The sequence below is a fragment of the Talpa europaea genome, assembly GCF_964194135.1.
Source record: "Talpa europaea genome assembly, chromosome: 14".
Classification (NCBI taxonomy): Eukaryota; Metazoa; Chordata; class Mammalia; order Eulipotyphla; family Talpidae; genus Talpa; species Talpa europaea.
Genome location: NC_140082.1, coordinates 47,804,263 through 47,815,100, shown reverse-complemented (window position 1 = coordinate 47,815,100; position 10,838 = coordinate 47,804,263).

Here is a 10,838-nt window from a genome sequence, read left to right as displayed (position 1 = left end):
ATTAAGTCTTCTGCTAAATCTGTTTCTATCTCTGTTGATCAGTCTCTACCCACTATTTATCAATTTGTCTATATATTCATCTGTCTACATATTCATCTGCTTATCTACCAAGCTGGGTAGGTAGAATGGAGGAAGGGAGGAATATTGGGAAAGGGTTGAGGTTACCTGAATTCAACCAGGTGCCAAGCTCATGCCCAGCCAGTTGCCTAACACCAAAAGTTACCTCATTTACTTGCAAATCAGTTTCTATATCTCCAAAATGAGGGGGAGAGGGGTTTGGATTAAGTGCTTTTTAAAGTGTGGTCTAGTTCTAATATGACTTCCTACCAAATTGATTTTTGAAAACATTGTCTCATATACTATTTTATCGCTACTAGATAATTTACTTCATACTTGTTCAACTTTTATCTACAACTAAATCTCATGCCCCTTCCCTGCTTTACTGGTTAGGTTTCTTTGACCACAAGTGATAAGAACATAACTCAAATTCAACATAAACATAAGACAGTTGTTTTACGTAGTTGAAGTCCTGAGTGGCCCACAGGGTTGAAGCAGTAACTATAGAACTGGGCCTCTGAACAGGAACCAGGATGCTCAGCTCTTCTATGTCATTCTCTATCCATATTATATTTCCGATCATCTATTTCTCTACATCTACAGGTCTCATTCTCTTCTACCAGTCCCCATTCTGGGGGATGTGGCCCCTGCCAGTACTAGGTAAGCAACTCCAGTAGAAAATTTCTCTCTTGTGTGTGAGTACATCAGTCTAAGGGAAGGACTGACTGGTCATCCAGCACTTGGACCAAACCCTGTTGTTGGGGAGATTTAATGATTCTGGCCATGGGTCTATTAATACACAGCTTTGTGAAATGGGAGAAGGAAAATTCTCCTAACCCCACCCCCCAACACAAATCTGCTGAACAAAAAAAAAAAAAAAAAAGAAAGAAAACCAGTGTCCTTTATGCCCACTGCCACTGATCAAATAATAAGGTCTTCATGGGCAGAAAAATTGACTTGGAAGAGTTAAGATGTAAGAAATGGAAGGAGGCTGGTATCTGGAAACGGTTCTCCTGGATGAGCCCTAGATTTACACTTTTAGGCTATGGGACTTTGAGCAAATTATATATCCTTTTTAAGTCCCATTATTTCCTCTGTGAAATGAGGAGAATAATACTATCAATGTCAATAATTAATGTGAGGATTAATTAATTAGTCAATAATTAATGTGAGGATTAATTAATTAATTAGTTTCCTTTAGTTGGCTAATTAATTAATTGTTTTTGTGTCAAGCACAACATAAGTTTGGCTATTCCTACTGTTACTATTCCCAGCATTAAGATCGTACAGCAGGTATATAGCAAATTACAGACTCTGAACTAACAAAATGCCTCGTGATACTTTACCTTGACTTCTTACCTCCACCTATAGATGAAGAGCAGCTGAACACTGGAAGTTACAGATGAGGCAGAGTGAGTGAGTAAGTGAGACTGTGGGGCTGGCATTGCTGGATCCTTGCCATAGGCCTATGGCCAATGACCGCTCCTTTATTTTACCTAATATTATCCCTATTCTGCAGAAGAGGCAACTGAAGCATAGAGTGATTAACTTGCTAGTGAGGTCACACAACTCACAAGTGGTAAAGCCGGTCTTTTAGGGGCCTTGCTGAGAGAATAAGCAGGTTTTCTTAGTTCTCAGGCAGGATGGGATGAATTATGTTATCTTCCCTCTTCATTACATTTGCCTGGTAGGCTACTGGGCTCACATTTGGTCCTCTGTCTCTTCAAAGGATAAATAAGTAGATATCAACAATGTAGCTGATGGAGAAGAAAACAGAAAAATAAGGAACTGACTCAACCAAACTGTAGGTGAATTTGAACTTCTATAAACAAACTTTCCCAGCTAAATAACCACCACTACCACTGTTAGTTAAATGCCCCACTTTTATGCAACCTTGGATTGATTGATAATTTTTTATTACCAAAAAAAAAATAAAAGAGTGAATGTAGATCTGCTGGAAACTTTTTCATTCTCAATTTTTACAGTCCAGGAATTTCAAAATAATAAGGGTGTGTTAGGTCATCCCCAGACCTGTTTCTCTTTATTACTCAATCTTTCAGGCTGGCAGTCTGCTCTGAATTTCTGCAGGGTGTCTCATTCTGTACCTGCAGCAGAGCGGTGACTCAGCTTGTTGAATAACTCCCTTTTCCTTAGTATGACATGTCAACTTTATTTCATTGCTGTGGCATGTTTCTTGCCCTGTGGCTGATAAACAAGGCAACCCAGTCAGGAAACCAAGGCAAATTCCCTGCTTCTGAGTCAAAGCAGGAGGCCTGCCAATCTAGAAGACATGCTCTTACACCTTTCTCAATATTCTAAGGAAGTTGTTTTTGTCTTCCTGAACCCCTCTCCCTTCCTTCACCCCTTAGCCCCCAAGAAAAGAGAGCTATTTTTTTCCAGAAAAATAGATCCAGAGCCAAGATCTTTGATGTTGCATTTCTCAAAAGAGAATGTTTACATCGTTGGTTTATTTATTTAAAATTGAATATCTGTTTCTGCAAGGTTGGAGTGTCTGGTGTTTATAGTACTGGGTTGCACATTAGGATTCTTGACTACTCACAGCAGGGTTGTCATATGACAGTCTGTGGTCATGGAGACAGCAAGTTTTAATGAAGGGAAAAGGCAGAGATTTAAGCTCTCTGAGCCTTACTTTATTTTTTCTGGAAATGGGGATTAAAATCAATTCCCTTTTGGGTTGTAAGAATTCAATGAGAGTATATGTAAAACACATGTAAAATTGTATCCTGGTCCCTATGAAGGTAACTCATCCCATAAACTTGTTGTGCAGCCCTCACCATCATACTGGTTTCTGACTTCATGATCCTAAATGGAAAAACAGAAATAATTATATTTGCCACTCAAGCATGTCATCAATATTTTGAACTAGTGAAAAATGAGTACAACTTTCCTGGAGGCAGTTTAGTCTTATCTTTTGGTATATCTTTTAAAATAATTTTACTTCTAGGAATCTAGTATAAAAATAATCAGATATTATTCATCAGTATGTTAATTATCACATTGTTTATAAGATGAAAAAAATTACAAGCAACCTTCAAATCACACAATAGGAGGGCCTCCTAGTGGCAGGGGTTAAAGTCTCAGTGCTAGCAAGCTAGCTATCGCCAGCTGCTGTGGCATGATTTCAATCCCCAGTAAGGGAGCTGACCCACATGGTGCAGCAGACCTCTCCTGCCTCTCCCACTGCTCCCCTCAGCAGCGGATTTCAGTAGATCTGCCTGTTCTGCTCCCCTCTCTGTCTCTGGTGAATCCTCTTACCCCACACAACTCTGGCCTACACCCCAGTTCTTATATGCATAAAATAAATAAATCTTAAAAAAATTACACAATAGGAGATTGGTTAGGTAAATTACTGCACATCTAAACAGAAGAATACCTTCTAGGCAGTCATTAAAAATCATGTTGTAGAAGAACATTTATTCTTATGGGAAATCTGCATTCTGCATCACTAAGTGACACAAACAGCACAGCACACTGTTTGGTATTATTAGTAAGTGAGGGAGGCACAGATACCATGGGAAAAAAATACTGAAAGGTAGATATGAAAACATTAACCATAGTTTCCTTTGGTTGGAAGCCAAGTTATTTTTTGTTGGCTCCTTTTGTGCCTTTCTGTATTTTACAAACTTTCTTTACTGAGTATACTTTATTTCTTTATTTAGAAAAAAATTATTTTAAAATATGGCTACAAAACAAACCTGGTTTTCAAATAAATATTATAGCTTAATCCAGGATCTTTACCTTAACATACTTTACCTTTAGAATGACTTAGAAAATAATTTATAAAGACAAGGCATAGCAACAGGTGGAGAGAAATTCTTCAAAATGTTAACAATATTATCTCTGTGTAATAGGTAGGGTGATTTTATTTTTCATCCTATGCGTTTCTGCCTTATAAAACTACAATCTGTATGTATTGCTGTTATACATAGGAAATGCTACTAAACTAGGTATTGAATAATTGTCACTTGTTAAGATCAATATTTCCTTAATGCTTTCTGTGAGGGCTTGTTGGTGTGGGCTTTCTTCACTAAATTTAGTTTATCTTGCAAGTAGATAAACTGGTTCAGAGGAAGCCCCTATCTCTTAATTTCATGACGCCTAATTTGAACAAAATCTGACTTCTTTGTTGTTAAAATCTTTCATTCATATTTTGGGGTGATTTTAATGTGTAGTGTTAGCTTATTCAAAGCTCATGATCTGAGATGCTGAAGGGCAGGCAGTTCTCAAGAGCCACAGCAAAATCTGAGGAAAGCCTCAGCGCTTCAGGGTAAGTCTGGTCTCACAGGCTTGTCAGCCTGATTTTGCATCAAAGAGGTTCAGATAAATGCATTAACTTTAGGCTACTTCTCCCCATGCCTCAGATCTACTGGACACGTCTGCATCTGGGCTGAGAACTGTAGGCAGCTGTTTTTGGAGTAAGGGTATCTTGAGGTCACATCTAAAGCACAGACTCCACATCTGGTGAAACAACCAGAACGTGTTTACCAGTGCAAATGATAGTTTCAAGGTCAATGTTGGATTTCTAGCAAAAGAAAAGAAATAATTGGTATTCATGATAGAAAAAAAGCAAATAAAGTTGTTGTTCTATTGTTCAGGTGCTCTGTCCAGACAGCCATTTTGGGGACATCGCTCTTGCATCCTGTTTCAATGCACCCCTCACCCTCTCACCATCAAGTTGGCTTTTACCCTGGACACATGCAGGTGAATAAACGTGGAATTAGATCACACTTTTCTCCCCTTTTTTTTTCTCTTCTTAAGGGATAAGAGCTATTTTCAGCTTGAAAAAACAGCCCTTCTAGACAAATGTGAGGAAAGCTGACATTTTCTTAGAATAAACACCATCATAGATAAGAAAATGAAAAACAAACAAACAAAAATCTCCCAGCAATTTCTTTCTTTCACACATGACTCAATTGCTCAGGCCAGAAATCCGGGGGTCTTCCTTGACGCCTCTGTCTCCTTCAAACTTACCTCCAACTCTAAGTCCTCACCTTGTGTTTCTCTCAACTATTCTTTCTCCAACTGCCACTGGGGTCCTCACCGGTCCTTGTCACCTCCTTACTGCCCCCCGTATCCTTGTACAGACCCACATTTGCCCAGCAACCAGAGTGGTTTGTGTGGAATGCAAACCTAATTACTTCATTCTCTCTTAAAAAAAACTTGTCCTTTTTGGAACAAAACCTGAGGTCCCAGTGTGGCATTCGGAAACCTCAGCAATTTCTAGCCGTCCACCACTCCCACCTCAAACCTGAATTTCCTGTCATTCCCTGGACCCCAGCAGGCCTGGGTCCCTGAGCGGTAGACCTCAAGGCAAAATGAAATGGCAGGGTCCCTTGTTCAAAACAAAAACTCAAAGACAAATGAAGAAATTTCCAAATGGTAACTGCAGGGCATTAAACTTCATAACTTTGGTCACGTGCCCAAGAAGACCAACTTCGACCCAACCCCAACCCACAGTGACACCCTCACTGGGGTGAGATGACCCTGCCCTCACCTCAGTTTCTTCACTCTTGTTGTAGTGCTTGGTTTGGAATATCCTGCCCTTTCACTTCTTCTACCATCTCCCCCCCCCCCTTATTCTTTAAGGTTCAGTGACTCCCCACAATCCCGTGCCCCTAAACTGGGGTGGGTATTCCTCCTCTGAACTCCTTTTAGACCAATGATTTCCCAGAGGATAAGCCATCAACCACTCCTATACAAGTATCTGGGGCAGTTGTTAAAATAAATCTGAATCTCAGGGGGTGGGGCCTAGGAATCTGCCCTCTAAAAACACATAAATAGGTCCATGCGCTCATTGGAGCCGGAGAGCCAGCGTCCACACCCAGCCTTCTTGCTAGAGTCTGTGTTTGGTTCCTCTGGTTTCTGAACACCTAGCACAACACCTGGCACTTCAAGGATGTTGCTTATTTGTTGGATCAAGTTTATTCCAACCTCAGGGCTGCCTTCTTTCTACCTGTGCTTCTCACTGACTCCCGAGTCTCTCTAGCCTCCTTCCCATTTTCTTTAGCGTTAACGCAACCCACATGGTGTCGTTGGCTGCTCAGAGTCCATGCAGGGCCTGGGCCTCCAGGAGTTGGTGCTTCTTGGATGGAGCTGCCAACTGGTGCGGTCAAGCCTCGGCTTCCACTATTCTGAACTCCAAAGGGAGACCCTCAGAATGTTCCTTGGCTTCCTGAAGGGCTCAGAAGGAGGAGAGAAAGATGATGCTCTGTCCACGGATGTGCACTTGAGAGGGAATCTCATTCTTCCTGTGGTTAAGAGCCCTCTTACGACTCTCCACACAGGCTGCAGGCCAAGGAGACTGCAAAAGGCGCCACATGGCCCCGAACTGGCAGCATTTCCTTAGCTGTTTCTTCTTCCTTTAGCAAAGAGGTAATGTCAGGAAATGAGTTAAAAACCCAGGCAGCTGGCACTGGCTTGGATCAGGCCCTGAGAAGAGGAAGCAGCAAGCTTGACTGTGGCTTCTTATGACTATTTAACTCAGCCATAACCCCAGGTGTTGGCACTGCTGGCCACAGAAGCCTAGAGGGTTGTGCCCAAGGCCTGGCTGAGCTCCTGTTCTCACCCCTCTAGCTTAGGCTCACAGAGCAGTGCTCTTGATGCTGTAAAGATGTGGGCCATGGACCTGTTCCAGTGCTGAGGCCCAACGCAGGGTACTGAGTGCTACTTTTCAGGGAGGGGAAGAGGCACCTAGGGGTGTGCAATGAGCCTGAAATCTACTGTCATTCATCCCCATTTTCCCAGGTAAGATAAGAGGTGCTACTCATTTTGCTTCCTGTGTGTCCATCACACCAAACCTCTCCTGAGCTCAACCCACAGGTCTCAACTGGCCATACTCCCATGACCACCCAGGCCTTCTTAGGTCAACAAGCCTCCTTTGAAGAGGTCACTTCTTGTCCCAGAAGGAATGCCACCACTACTCTCCCTCAAGGCCTCTGGAGAACCCCAAAGCTCAGTCTATTTTGAGACTTAATCTACCAGAAGCTGGGAAACCACCTCACAGAAACTTGGCCCTCTCCATCCTGTTCTGATTGGATTCAAAGAGTTTTTGCTTCATTTATTTATTTATTTTGGTTTATTCTGTGACTGTTTCAAAAGCTAACTCTTCCAAATTAGGGACATGATCAAATTTGGGTCCCATACCAGTCAAACCAGACAAAATCCTTGTCCTCAAGGAAGCTGTTACAGAGAGGAGGGCCCTGCGATTTACAGCATGAAGGAGGACAGGTCACCCCACGAACCATAAAACAATTGTCTGGGAGTCAGTTGTCTGGTGGTCTACATCTGCCTTAGTAAGCAGATGTCTCCTGGATCATGAGGTAATTGGGGCCACTTATATCTCCAGTGCTTCAGCCACACACAATTTTTCACTCTTACCCTGAAATACTTCTTAATCATCATCATCATCATCATCATTTCCCAATATGAATGCTAAAATTTATCGAGCATTTAATAGTTGCAAGGCATGGTGTAATGTTTAAATAATACAGTCTCATTATAGTTCATAATCACATTGAAGTGTTGCAATTATTAAACCCATTTATAGGTGGAACATCTGAGGCTCAGAGGGGCAGATAAATTCCAAGGTCATACAGATGTTAACCTTCAAAATGCACACCATACTGTAGCCAGAGGAAACTTTTGCATAAAGTTTCCTCTTAGAGGAATCTTGTTCTCAAGTCTTTTCCTTTTTAAGGTCTCAGTTAGCAGACAGGGGTGCTGAGTTCTCTGCCTCTATATCACCTTTCTTTACCTGTCTGTAGCATCCAGCACACACACAATTACATTTCTGTTCTCTTCTGTGCCCTCACACGTGCACATGCACATGTGTGCGCACGTGTGTGTGTGTGTATTCACAGTTCCTGGCACAGAGTGAAACCCTTGGAATCTCCTGAGTGATAGGACCATTATTTATAAGGTGACTTTTGAACATACCTGTTTATGCTAGTAAGATGACTCATGGGGGTTCCCAGAGAAACCAAACACATGATAACACGTGATTAGACTGTTGGAACTTGTGGCCCCATCCCACTCCTCTCTTGTCTCCAGAAAGGGAAGAAGGGCTGGGGATTGAGCCAATCACCAATTGCCAATAATTTTAATCAACCATGCCTACTTAGTAAAAACTCCATTTAAAAAAAAAAACAACAACTCTAAACTACAGGATTTGAGGATCTACATAGCTGGTGAACACATTCATGCACCATGAGGGTGGTGCACCCACTCCTAAGCTGAGGTCTCTTCCAGACCATGCCCTATGTACCTCTTCACCTGGCTGTTCATTCATATCATTTGTAGTAAACTGCAAGTATAGTGGTAGACTGAGTTCAGTGAGTTCTTGCAGGAAATTATTGAACCTGAGGGCAGTTGTGGGAACCACTAAATTTCTAGCCAACCAGGCAGAAGTACAGGGAGCGTGGATCCCCATTTGCAACTGATGTCTGAGAGGGTCAGTCCCTGAGACGGTCAGTCTTGACTTGAGGGGTCAGCACTGACTTCAGTCAGCAGGATTGGACCAAAATGTAGGACATCCAGTTGGTGCCAGATAATTCAATAAATGGAATAATCCTCCCCACCCCCCACATTCAACCATGAGTTTCATAAGTTTGGGGAGGGGCTGGAGTCACTGCTTCCAGGACATTAGAGGCTAGCACAGTGCCTGCATGTGGTATGGGCTCAGCAGGTTTCACCCCTTAATCTGCAACTTCAGGTTCTCAACCTCCAGGTTTAGTTCCTAAAACTTCATCTTCAGGTAGGAAATGAAACAGCTGTTCACTGTCTGCTACAGTGAGTGTCGTCTTCGAGTGGTAGGTTTTTTTTTTTTTTTTTTAAAGAGGCACGTATTTTATTTATTTATTTGTTTGTTTGTTTGTTTATACATGCACTGGGTACAGTCAGAAGCGCAGGAGGGTGAGAGAATTCACCAGAGCCAGAGCGGGGAGCAGAGCAGGCAGAAGGACCGAAGTACACTGCTGAGGGGAGCAGCGGGCGGCAGGAGAGGTCTGCGCGCCATGTGGGACCCTCCTCTGGTGGCCGGGGAGCAGCCGGGGATCGAACCGGTGCCGCAGAGGCCGCGGGCAGCTTCGCAACCCAGCACTCAACCGCTGCGCCACCGGGGAGGCCCTCGAGTGGTAGGTTTTAAGGTGCAGCACCTAAGGTCACATGAATACTCAGTGACAACAAGGACTGGGCGTCCCAGTCATGAAAATGAGACTCTGTCTCACTACCTCACCACGTTTTGACTTTCCCAAGTGCCCTTCCTCATCCGATGCCACAACACTAGTGCAAATCGAGTCTCCATGAATTTTAGTAACTTGTGGTGGGGCACACAATGACAATGGATTCCAGCTGTTCCCCGCCCTTCCACACTCTAAATTGGACTTTGATTCTATTGGGTGATATAATGACCCTTGCACTTTGTTCTTCCCACCCCAACCCTCTCCCCCACCAAATCATAGACCTGTCCCTCTCAAAGCCTCTGAAGATGAGAGAGCTAAGGGCAGGTGGGGAGGGAGATGATTCCAGAGAGACCACACTGCTGTCAGCGGCTGCCATGGCAGAGATGATTCACCAGCCTGGCTGGTTCTTGAGCACAGAGGCCAACTGGGTGTCTGTCATCAGCTCCTTCTTCTCCAGGAAACAGCTTCTTCAAAGGGTCTGTAGAGCCATGCCTGTTCAGTGACTCTGGGGTTATTGGAAGGTGGAGGGAGGAGGGGAGGGGCGAGGAGGAGGCCTGGAGTGCGGCCACCAAGTGAGGCTGGTGACAGGAAGAATCTATCAATCTTGTGTGCAGAGCCAAATATGGTGCTGGGGCTCAATAGGTGATAAACAATAGTCACATTGCAGACTCGACAAGGAGAGGCATTACAGATGAGAGTGGGGGTCAGGCCTGACGTCACCCTGTGAGGTCTGCACTGCACCGCGGGGCTGAGCAGGCTGATTCACTCCGGGGTGCAGGCATTCCATATTTGTCCTTGTTGAGTCCACCTGTGCTTTTCTCCTTCATGTTATTAAAGCAAAAGAAGGGAAACTGAGACCCATGTATCGCTTTGAATTCATGTTCTTGGCACTGCCCCTGGACCAGACATTTTTTTGAGGACACGGTGTGGATTGAGCCACCTGCCACATGGTCTTCTCTTATTTCAGGCAGCATCATCCACACATATCCAGGCTCCTAGAGGCCACCAGGGCAGATATTGTTACTGGAAGGACATTTTTGGCATAAATGGTTTGAACATACATTATGAATATACATTATGGGTTTGAGATATTCAGGACAGCTGTTTGTAGGGGGCTGGAGAACACAGACACCTGAGGCCGGGCCCTTCCCATAACACTGAGCTATAGGGACAAGGACTCACTCCTAAGAGCCACCCAGGGCCACGTGGTTCATGCAGCATGTAAAGACAACAGGACCTCCGTCCTGTGCAGTGACGCATTCCTGCACACAAGGTTCATGTGTTGTCTTTGTGAGCCAGGTGGGCCTTGTGCCTATTTCTTGTGCTTCTTTGTGTGTTCAGTTTTTCTTTACCAGGAGAATTATCTAGAGGTGGTGTAGGTAAACACTGTAGGGTAAGTGATTTGGTCAGGCTTTTTTCACCACTAGCCTCTGTGGCTATCACCTGCAGCCTTGACTGTGATGATGCAGGAGGTGCTTGGGAGCGTGGGCACTGGGCACATGTGCCTGATTGTGGATACCTGGAGTATGGTGTGGGCTTGAGAAAGTGTGCATGCCTGAGCCTAGAGGTCAGGGATATAAA